This window comes from Moschus berezovskii, chromosome 2 (assembly GCF_049115385.1).
Source record: "Moschus berezovskii isolate FMDL1 chromosome 2, NW_MosBer_1.0, whole genome shotgun sequence".
Classification (NCBI taxonomy): Eukaryota; Metazoa; Chordata; class Mammalia; order Artiodactyla; family Moschidae; genus Moschus; species Moschus berezovskii.
Window position 1 is genome coordinate 93,060,826 of NC_142461.1, and position 12,287 is coordinate 93,073,112.

Genomic DNA, 12,287 nt, shown 5'->3' on the forward strand with positions numbered 1-12,287 from the left:
ACATTATTTAGATTAATTCAAAAAAATCAATCAAACTCTAGTGACTTGGAATCGATACTCAATCATTAAGATTTTCCTATTTCAAGCCCAGTGTTGAGTTATTGGATGAAATTGATCATTTAAGTAGGCTACGCAAAAATCATTAGGAATAGATATAAATCTCTATCAGATATTTTGGAATTTGATAAATATATTTTTCCCTCTGAAGCTGAAGAGGCGTTGATAACCACTGTTTAGAAAGTTCTAACTTTAGATGTCATGGCATTTTAAACTATTGAGACTCTTCCTTTAACAAAATCTTTAACAAAAGATTTACCGATAAGAAAACAGATGTTCTGTATTCACAGGCACAGTGACAGCAACTGAGCAATGTCTGCCTTTCTCGTCCTCTTCACTGCCTCTTCTTTGTAGTCTTCTCTAGTCCAGGAGCATGATTATGAGAACTTGAAACCTAAAAATTAAACGAGAAGCTCCATCTTCATGAACATGAATTCCCACACTCTCTCCTTCCTCTGGTTTCCAGTCCTCTTCAATGGCTCTGTCTTCAACGGATGATGACAGAAAAATCACTCATAATTGCTGAGCCGCAGGGAACCGGATTGAAGGATCCAAATAGATCCTCTGTCAACTATAAGGAATCCCAAGAATATTGGGCTCAATGACTATTTTTCAAACTTATGATTTTGCATTCATACTCAATTTATGACATCTAGATTTTGACCATTGTCTACAAAGTATCCCCCATCCTCTGTTAATAAGAACTCGTTTTAAAAGATGGGGAAAACCATTCTGTCTAGAACCTAAAAAGAATATGAAAAGACTAAAAGAAAATTATCTATGCATTTATTGAGAATTTAAACATTCAGTCTTAAATATTTCAATAGATTTTTGTTAGAATCAAGACGTAATTAATTAGGAGTTTTGATTTTTGCCTATGCCTGGCAATATAACCTATATTTATAGCAAAAATATACTTTATCATCTTCTGAAGTCAATAAATCTAAATACTTAGAATATTGTTGAAAAAAACAAGAATAATTACAAGAAGAGGAGTCATAATAATGAGCATAAAAAAGACATTCATCATTTGCAAGTCAAATAAATTGTAGTCCATAGATGGAAATTTATATTACAAAAGTTTTTGAGCATTTTTTAAAATAGTAAAATTCTGTGTAAATGAAATCTTAGAATCCTAATAATTAGAGCAGTTAAAAATCCAGGTGTGGTAACTAAAGTGAGCCCAGTGCTAAACACTCAATCTCTTGAAGCACTTCTGTGATTCACATGGTTTGGAATATGGTTCTGTTATGTCCACATCCCTTCAGTTCAGTTCAGTCACTCAGTCGTGTCTGACTGTTTGCGACCCCATGAACCGCAGCACATCCCTTAGCAGCAAGAAAATCTGCATAAGGTTTCACCTAGTAAATTTTTGCTACCATTGTTTTGTTTGTTTGGTTTCTTTCATCTCTCCTAAACTGGCTGATTTAGGCTTTGGCAATGCAAAAAGATAGTTGCTGCACTGCTGTTCTTTTCACGCCATAATTGTTTTCAAATCCTGTGCAGTAGAATCATTTCATCTAATCTTTCTGGCCCTCAGTTTCATTTGGGTTTCTAGATAATTTCAGAGTTTACTTCTAAAAGTCAGATTCTATGACTTTTTTGGTAGGATTCTTGGGATTCGAGTTTTCCTTCCTGTCTCTTACTTCAAAGACACATGCAATATTTAAGAAACTCAACACTCATAGAATTCTACTATTTTTAGTGTAGGCCACAAAACTGATGACCCTTACAACTAAGTCGTTATTAGACCAGTATATATTGGAGTATACCCACTCCAGAATATTAAACACGTATATTAAATACATAGCTATATTATAAAACTATAGCTATGGTTCCTAACCAGTTCCTGTTTTAGGAACTTGTATGGTGCTAATAAGTGTCTCTCTCCAAGTAAAGTGATTTTTAACAACTGTTTGCACATTTTAAAAAATGTATTCATGCCATTAGAGTGAAAATGAGTCTGATGTTTATGTTTCAAATCCCTGTCTACAAATACTCCACAAGCAAACAATGGCTGTTTCCCTACACCAGAGGAGTAAAGCAAAGCCAATGAACAAGGTAACATTGCCTCCCCAGTTCCCCACTCCAACCCAAATAATGCTTCCCTTAAACCTAAAGAAAGCTGAGTCAGGTGGCAATATCCTGACAACAAACTTGATCAATTTTTACATACCAAAAGCTGGTCATTTCAAACCTTCGTCTGGGTATCTGTATAGGCTTCAATGTAAAGGATTCAGTTTCTCATTCATTTCTTAAGCAGGAGATTCAAGGGCTTAAGCTGGACCTAGAAGATGAGAAAAGCCAGGGTTAGGAAGAAATCTCTCCTGAATCTGACAGGCATAATTCAGGAATCTGTGCAGATTAGGTTTTGCTCCATGCTTACCATGGACCCAAACACTACTGTTTTTGAGAATTAATATTTGTTTGGGGAGTGAGTAAATACATGTATATACATGTGTACTTATTCTATTCAACAGCGACTGACCGGATGACCAAGAAGAACTCTTACTCCATTTCCCTCTGGCATGGATGTTAGAAGGGAACTACACCAGAAGTTTCTGTATTGTATAGTATAAATGGGTGTTCACTCACGTCTGACTCTCTGTGTTCCCATGGACTATATGTAGCCCGACAGGCTCTTCTGTACATGAGATTTCCCAGGCAAGAATAATGGAGTGGGTCTCCTGAGTTGACAGGTGGATTCTTTACCACTAGCACCACCTGGAAGCCCAGAAGTTTCTAAATCCACCCAATGTTTCTAAATACACTCAATGTTTCTATTGGACGGAGATTGTCAAGGCTCATCCTAGACTTCCCAGCCAAGCCTGCTCAGATCTCAGCCACTGGATATTACTGAAGACTTGAACTCTCAAAGGTTAGGGACATGGAGCGCTGGGAACTACTGGGTCCAGCTACCAGATGTGGAAGAGAAAGGGATCTGAGGCAACACTGAGCCTAACAGAAAGCCAAGATACATCCTGTAGAGTTTTTAAGGAGGCATTCTTCCTTATAAGAAGGTGGACACAAGGTCAGGAGCAAGCTAGGAACTGGGGTACATGATGGAGACAACACCCAGAAAGCATTTAAATGCCTGTATGTTTTTCCCTTGGTTGACAAAAACTCTCACTTGAGGCACAGAATTAAAATTTTTCTCTTCCTATGATGTAGTTCCTTTTAGTTTCCCCAGCACATTAATCAGGTTGCATATACCTAAGGCCTTACCCCGTGGCCCAATTGGTAAAGAAATCTGCCTGCAATGCAAAAGATATGGGTTCAATACCTGGGTTGGAAAGATCCCCTGGAGAGGGAAATGGCAATCCACTCCAGTATTCTTGCCTGGAGAATCCCAAGGACAGAGGAGCCTGGCAGGCTACAATCTATGGGGTCGCAAAAGAGTCGGACACAACTTAGTGACTAAACAACAAGAGTATACCTATACAACATGCATTTGGGAGGGTGAAAAACCAGGGAATATGAAAGGAAAATTACTACGATCTGGCTTAAATCACCCTCTGCTGATGCTTATGCAGAGGGAGGGACTTTCTGAGAGGACTGTGGTCCAACAATTCAAGGCAGCGATCAGCAGCAAGTCAAATGGAGCACAACAGTGGAACTGGGACTGACTCAATAGAACTGGCCTTGAAGAAGCAGAGACAGCAGGTGACTCATAAAGTAAACTGAAATTAATTGTCCTTTTCCCAAACATGTGAGGAAAGGCACCATTAAAGAGAGAAACTGATATTTGGAATTGCAGAAGCATAGACTTTGGGAAGACTGGGGTTGGGAACCTTGAGGGTGAAGACTATGCATCATTGAAATTTCTGCCCCAGCTTCTTAACACATATTCTAAGGACATGGTTGTACAAAAATACCACAAAATAGAATGTGTCTTTTGGGAACAGAGAAGGAATTGCCAGTTTATTAATGAAAAATTAAACTTTCTTTGTTACAGGTTTCTTGGAGGCTGACCAAGTGATTTCATCTAGGTGTTTGGACTAGAAAACAGGAATAACAACAGAAAACTTCATTTTACCAAGGTAGCCTTTATAACCTCAACATATACATTAGGACTGAAAAACCACCAACTGCTATAGCCTTATTTATCATGCAGACCACTTCTAAGTTGGAAAGACATGATTGCTAACACTGTAAAAAGCTCTAGGTTTTTTTCCCCCTGCAGTCTGGCATGAAATAGTAGGAATAAGTCTTCATTTTCCCCACCTATGGCTTGGGCACCATAATTATGAATTATGCCCTGGTGACCACAAGGTGAAATCAAATAAATGCCTCATGCAAATACCCCCAGATATTTCCCTGCTGTCTGTTTGAAGACCCGCTCCAATAACATATGAATTTGTATGAAATCGTCTTTGGAGCCTGAGTTCAGCTAGCTTTTCACCAAGCTATTTAAAATGAGTTACACAGTCTAAATGTATATTGACTCCTTTAAGGACAAATGCACCAAATAAATACAAACATAGAGCACAGAGCTGGGAGAAAATTCTATTCAGTTAAGGGATAAGGCAAATCCTACCATAAGAAGAGGAGAGAAACAGGAGAACCATGGGTACTGCCATCAGAAGAAACCACGGAGGACTCCAGGAGGGGGTTGATGGTGGCGACAGCACCCTGCAGAGCCGCTGCCCTGGCTGCCACACATGGGCCACATCTGTTCTGCATACTGAAGCACTCCAGAGGTGGGAATGGTGACCCAACTCTACTTTAAACCCCCAAGATTAATTAAACCAGGCTCAAAAGAAACTTTAGGCTTCTTCAAAAATGAGTTATTTACAAGTGCCAGCCATGCTCATTCCCAGAGAAGGAGAGCAAACTGTCAACATTTTTTTTCTGAAGCAAAATTTTTTTTTATTCAGAATCCCTCCTACACAATTTACTATTTCTTAATTAGAATAAAGCATGTGTGTGCTAAGTCACCTCAGTCGTGTCCTACTCTTTGCAACCCTATAGACTGTAGCCCACCAGGCTTCTCTGTCCATGAGACTCTCCAGGCAAGAATACTGGAATGGATTGCCATGTCGTCTTCCAGGGGACATTCCCAACCCAGGGATCTAACCAGCGTCTCTTATGTCTCCTGTGTTGGCATATAGATCCTTCACACTAGCACCACCTGGGAAACCCATAATAAATCATAAGGAAAAGGAAAATCTAGGAAGAATTCTTGTATAGGATTATCATGAGGTTATAAAAATAAATGAGCTCTAGCACCTGAAATTACCTAATGTGGCAAAGACTTCTGGAAGCTCACAAAGATGTGTTTCTTCTTCCTCCTGAAAATACAGCTAACCTACATTTCCCAGCCTCCCAAAAGGTGAGTGTAACCATCTTCTGAGTTCTGGTCAATCAAATGTGAGCAGATATGAACAATGTCATTTCCAAGCCTGTCCCACAGAAACCACCCCCCCCCATAAGCTTCACGTTCTTATCTCTTTCACCAGCTAGACATAGTTGATGATTTTAGATTCCTTTAGATTCCTTGCTTCTCAGAGTCCAGTCCATGAATCAGCAGCATTGACATCATTTGGCACTTACTAGAATACAAACTCTTAGGTGCCATCCCAGGCCTCATGAAACAGAATCTTCATTTAACAAGCTGCCCAGGTGATACATACCTGCATTCCAGTTTGAAACCGAAGAGTCTAGACTGGAAGATGGTACATCTGCAAGATGAAAAGGGCATGAATCCCTGAACTGTCACATGGAGGAAAGCTACAAACTGACTAGAAACATCTGCCTTGCATTCATGAAAAACTAGGAAATAACCTGTGAACTATTTCTTTAGCTTCTATTTTTTAACACAAATGAGCTTACTCTAAAGAATACAACAAAATATAGTAGTGGTGATGGTTAGTCTCTCAGTCATATCCTTTGCAACCCCTTGGAATGTAACCCACCAGGCTCCTCTGTCCACGGGATTTCCCAAGAATGAATAATGGAGATGGTTGCCATTTCCTTCTCCAGGGGATCTTCCCATCGCAGGGATCAAACCCACATCTCCTGCATTGCAGGCAGATTCTTTATTGACTGAGCCACCAGGGAAGCACAACAAAATATATCTACTGCTAAACCATCTTGAGCCTGCATTCTGTCCTTCTGGAATTTGAAATATCAACACAGCCCTTAAAAGCAGCCTGAACTAACCAAGAGGCTGTTTTATCACATGACAAATCTCTGCACACCTTCAGACTGAGGGTGCTTGGGGGCTTTTTATACTAATACATAAGTTGTGTAAAATAAAGATAGAAATTTTCAGCCTCCATCTATTTCCAGGTCAAGATTTCCTTCCTTCCATTATTCCATAATGTTATCAACTCCTTTTTAAAAGGGCCAGTGTCAGCTTCAGGATCCCTGCTGGCTTTGAGCATTTATCATTTTAAGAGTGAAATCATTCTTCATGGCATATTATGAGCCTTTTTTGTCAGGTAGTTAACTAAACTGGCACCAGTTAACTGTGATCTAAACTTTATATTGACAGATCTGGCAACAGACTGACATTCTTTGCACTAATTTTGGCTGTCCAATTTGAAAAAAAATATATGTTTGAAATATGATTTATCTTAAGCTGACAGCAGTCTTCATCAGGGTGCCAGCCACTCACAGAGTAAGGGAAAGGACCCAGCATAGAATCCGAGCTGAATATGTTTTCAAGACAGGAAGAAAGAATTTAGAGCCCCTGTTCCTCAAAGTCATAATTTAATTTAACAACCAAGGCTGGAAGGTAAACAAATGTTTCTTACTAAGCTTCACCATCAACAATCTATTTTTCCCCAATACCACATCTGTCTTACCTTGTAAAGCCCAGGATTACCATCCTCAAGTCTTACAATAATACCTGACATACACCAACTATTCCTGCAGCTCAATAGAGCCCCTGAAATGCAATTATAGGAAAAGATCTAATAAACCAAAGATTAGCAACAGAAATGTGAGCACTGTTAACTGCTTTTTAGGGGGAGGGAAGATTTGGAGTGGGAAGGCTGATATGAAAGCCAGAAACTAACCAGCTGAAGGAATAATGACACGAAAGGAACTGACAAAATTGGAAAGATCCATCAGTATAATCGTGCTGCATTAATGACAGTATCTGGGTAGCAGAAGAATCATTTGACCATTAGACCCTGAATTGTTAACATCTCTCTTTTCCCAATGAAAATGAGATGCAGAAATACTTTCAGATATTAACAAAAAGCTGTATGGAGACCTTATTAATATTTCTTAGCCCAATCATGCTTCATTAACAACCCAAACCCTATGTTTTTAGAGTATGCCAGCATTATATGTAAATACATTAACATGTAACTATTCACTGTCATTTTTCACCCTTGGTACAATTTGATAAGAGGTGTTTATTTGTGTATATAAATACTAATGATGAGCAAGATAAAATAGCCCTGGGTTCTGTGCTTAAATCCTTGCCTTAGTATTTACAGCAATAAACGAGATGGAGTGGGGAGGGAAAGGAGTATATATTGCTTAGAAGCTAAAATTATTTCCTAGTGCCATCAAGCCAGAGTGAATAAAGTTCTCCTGGGGAAATACTATTCATTCAAATGGGCTGAGTTGGACACTATGGTGCTATTAAGTGCATACCAAATAATCATTTGCCAAACAGTTAACTTCTGATGCTAAAAGAAAAAAAGAAGGAAAAAAAACACTTCAGCCTCTTTATCTCTATTTACATTTCTGGGAGCCAAGATGTAAATGTAGTAATAAAAACACATAAGACATAAACTCTCATAAATATATGGTAGAGGCCCCAATTCCATATGATACAGGCTTGTTTCCTGCCCTAGCTTCACCTTCCTCATGACTTCACGTTACCCACCATCACTGACAAGTCCAGGGAGCTTGTGAAATTCAATTGTTTCTTCCTACACCTCTCCTCCCAGGCAGCACTCAGCTCTGCTTCCTCCCTCACCTTCTCTCCTCCATTAAACAAACTTTTTATGTGGCCCATTTGTCTCCATCCTCTTGACATTGCTAACCCATGCTTAGTTGTCAAAGACTTTTAGTGCTTAACATCACATAACATTTGTGTAACAGAAACCTCCTGTGTCTTGACCACCCCTTCACACCCCACCAAAAGTGACTCATAGAATAATTTAGATATTGTGACAAAGCTGGGAAAGTGAGGGGGAGGCTGAGGGTATAGTTTTGAGTAGACGAGCCTCTCATCAACTTTCAAATAGCTGGATGAAGATGGCTAATTCTTCTGCAAGTATGTAAGACTCTCTTCATCACCAAGAAAACTTCTACGACATGAAAAGGCAAGAAAAGGAAGATAAGCCAAAATGAGGTAAGTCAAGGGACAGGAAGGGGAGGGAGTAAAAGCACATTTAAGCCAGGCACTGTGAAAAGTTCTGTTATGTATTTATTTAATCTCAGATCCCTACATTGTACCCCTCACCCTCAATTTTATAGGTATTGTTTCTGAGGTTGAAAGGTATGAAGTAACTCATGATATGACGTGGCAGGGTCAAGATTTAAATCCATCTGTCTGGGTCCCAAGCTCACACACCTTCCTTGGCCCAGGCTGCCCCAGGCACAACATATTATTTCCCATCTTTCCGTCAGATAAGTAGAAGGGCTCATTTCTCTCTTTTGTCATAAAGGAAATTTTGCTGAGGCGTCACTCTTGGACAAAAAACCTTCCCAAGAATTACCTTTCCTAACGCTTCTGAACTCAGTAATGTTTCTCTCCACTGTCCAATGCAGAGCATCCACAGGCTAAAAGGGTGTCTTGACTGGTCATTTGCTCTCCTCTTGACTAATGTCAATATTTCAAACATTGCTCCATTTAAGAAAACAAAAATTCTGTCTGGAGTATGTTCAAGGTGGAATTGACAAACAGGTGGGATTCTCTTTACAGAGGAACAGAGAAATCTACTGGGGAAACTCTCTGGGTGAAGCTGCAGGTCATTAGTAGCAGGACACGCAAAAATTCACATTGAACCTCACCTCTTCTGACATGAACACAAACCCTTACCCTGGCCCCAGAGGCCAAGGAGTTGAGAAAGGGAGCAATGTGATGTGATGGATACTGGCAGCTTTGTATTTGGGATGTGAGGAGGGGGAACAGGGCTGAGAATGCAGTCCGTCGACTCTTTCATTCTCCCTACCTTGAAATCCCCCATTCTGTGCTAAGAGGATCTAAGCCTACATATGAAACAGAAGGTGGTTTTGTTTTGTTATTGTGTTTATCTGTCACATCCAACAAGACTGCGCACTTAAGGTGGCAGACAGGCTCAAGAAAAATACCTCCAAGCAACCAGATTAAGGGGGAGGCAGCGCCTGTGGTAGAAGGACAACAGGGCTGACAGGCAGGTCTTTGCATCTAAGTCAGATTGCACACGTGACTGAGATAAAGGAAATGAACACCACCATCTGTAAAGTCTTGTCCAAGTCTTCCCCCATCACGATGTTTAAGACAATAAATATTGAGGACTAACTTTGTGTTAATCTCCCCCCACCCTTGTGGAAGCAGTTGGAGGCATTTCTCTTGCCAGTGATTCGCAGCATTGACTCTCTCAAGCTTCACAACCTCAGCCAAACCCAGGAAAGCCTCAGTTCATGAGGGATTAAAATGAGCTCCTTTTGAGAGACAAGCACTGCTCTAAGCCCCATCTCTTTGCATCACTGAAGAAATTGCATAATAAATATTATTACTATTTGAGAGATGAGAAGCTCAATGAACATCTCAAGGCCACCAGCAAGTCTGAGTTGAAAACTGAATCTAGATATTCTGACCCCAAGCCAACTGCTCTGAGCTTATGACCTCAGTTTCTGCTTCTACCAATTCTCCTCAACACACACACACACACAAGTATAAACATACACAGAGTTCAGATGGGGTGTGTCTGAAGGCCTGAGGCAGAAGAAGTATGTCTGGGGAATGTACTGAAGGTCTGCTCCTTGTACTACTGAAGACAAAAGTGTAGAGGGACATGAGAGTTTGCTTCAAAACTGGCAAAATCAAGTTCCAGTTTGAATGCTAGGTCCTAGAGATGAGCCACATGACAACCATGGGCAGCTCTGCATCTGAGAATAAACTAAGCTGCTGGGCCCTCTGTGGTATGAAGGATTCTGGAGGAACCCTCCCTGGGACCTTGCTCATGTTCTCAAGCAGTGTTCTAAGCTGACCAGGAAGACACAAATATGATGCAAAGAACAGGACTGGATGGAGCCACCTGGTTGGATATTTGTCAGGAATATAGTAGAGAGGATTCTAATATCAAATTAATTAAATTAAACTACATAATCTTTGAACTGTCTCATGAACCCTAGGATTCCATGAGAAGAAACATGTCTCTGTGTTCTTATATAACTTTGCACATCAGGGGAGGGAACAATGAGAACAATAAGAGGGATAATGAATGCGTATTTATGGAGCTCTCACCATGTGCCAGGAGCTGCCATCTCTGATTATTCAAGGCTGTAACCCAGCACCATATGGACAAAGACAATGGCAAGAGGTAGAACAAGGACAGCAACAAATTAATTAACCAAGTAGGATCTGAATTCAAGTGGAGTCCAGAGGGAATTGTAATTCATTCTGGCAGCTTGCACCCTTCAACAACACAAAGAAAGCATCAGACAAAGAAAACTTCATGAAGCTGCTTCATCACTGCCAGGGTTCCTGGCAGTCTCCATACCCAAGGGCCTGCAGGAGAAAACACAGTGGAACTGTGCAAAAGATGATGCTTCTGACACTGATCCTGACATGAGAGACAGATGTGACCAGTGACAATCAGCAGTAATCACTATTTGTGAAAACACAAAGATCATACGGACTTTTTCCTTTCACTGTTTATGCCACAAAATTTGATGCCCTCCTAGCAGTTGACTGCTTGCCTTCCTTGGACTCTTCTCCAAGAGGTTTCCCAATTAAATCATAAGCTCCTCAAAGGCAGACCCCTGGTCTTTTTCTATGGAAAAGAAATAGTTCAATAATAAATACACAGTAAGTACTCAGTAAATGGAGAAGGAAATGGCAATCCACTCAAGTATTCTTGCCTGGGAAAGCCCATAGACAGAGGAGCCTGGCAGGCTACAGTCCACGGGGTCACAAAAGTCAGTTACGACTTAGCGACTAAACCGCAACCACCACCACTCAGTAAATACCCATGGAATCGAGTGGAAAATTGATCCTGATGTGGAATCAGCAACCACTTCCCCCTAGTGGGTGTGTATGTGCACACTGTCTGTTAGGATGGCAGCTGTGACGTGTGATCCCCACCCTGGTCTGCTGTCTCATGAAGCCTCCCCTATCCCTGGTGGGTGCCCACTGGATGCAGGCGTGATGCTCTGTTTCAACAGACCCTCACAGTCTCTTTGGGCATCGCTGTTTCCCGTTCCCTCCCCCTTGTGCCTTTTGAGTGTCCTGCTTTTCTGAAGAGGGAGCCCTTTTAAATGTTAGTCAATCCTTTTCAAATGCTTCAGTCCTACAGAATTGTACTGTAGTAGCTTTCCCAGGAGTCTTAAACTTCAGCAAACCTAAGAATCCCCAGGGTCCACCCTTAGATGTTCTGTTTTGGAATAGGATCAGGAATCTACAGTTTCAATAAACCCCCTCAGCTGATGTCTGCTGCAGGTGGTCCATGAATCACCCTTGGAGAAACACTGACTGTCTCAAAGGAACTATAAGACAGTACCTTAGTCAGATGATTAATTATTATCATGATCCCAGAAACCAGAATTCTAAATGTGTTTCACCTCTGGGGTCCTAGAACCACTGCTAGTTTTTCAGGAGGCAGGTGTATCAACCAGAGGGTTTTATGAGAGGAAACACAAGAAAGAAGCCTTGGTTCAGTCAGAAAACTGTCCATGTTCAAAGATACCAGACTGAGAGGGAGTGAAGTCAGGAATCAATGGGAGGCAAGAAGGACAAGGAGACAAGGCAGGAAGACAGGTTTCAGGTCACAAGGAAAGGGTATCGTGGTCTTGACAGCACGAGGGGTCAATGAGTTGTCCACGTTGTTTGCTTTGGCTGAAACCCCTGGCCCCTCTGTGGTTACATCAACAATAACTTAAAGCAGCAATGCTTACCTGTGCTTATATGAAGTAGGAGGGAGATCCTTAAGCAAAAATTGTGAAGTAAGTTAGGACAGTTTTCTATGTATTTCCCCTTTACTTTGGTTATCTTTATCCTTATTTTACTGTACAACCTTCCACTCATCTGCTTAACAAAGTATCCAGTGGTTTCAGACTCT

The 12,287-nt window shown here is 40.8% G+C and overlaps 1 long non-coding RNA gene across 1 annotated transcript; it reads right to left on the bottom strand.

The window, feature by feature from the left end:
* Positions 1-240: 240 nt before the first annotated feature.
* On the bottom strand, positions 241-5,740 carry LOC148778568 (uncharacterized). The gene is made up of 3 exons (XR_016038813.1): positions 5,691-5,740; positions 2,234-2,344; positions 241-451 (listed from the first exon to the last, which is right to left on the bottom strand). It is a non-coding gene; the product is annotated as an uncharacterized LOC148778568 (long non-coding RNA).
* Between the last annotated feature and the right edge of the window lie 6,547 nt (positions 5,741-12,287).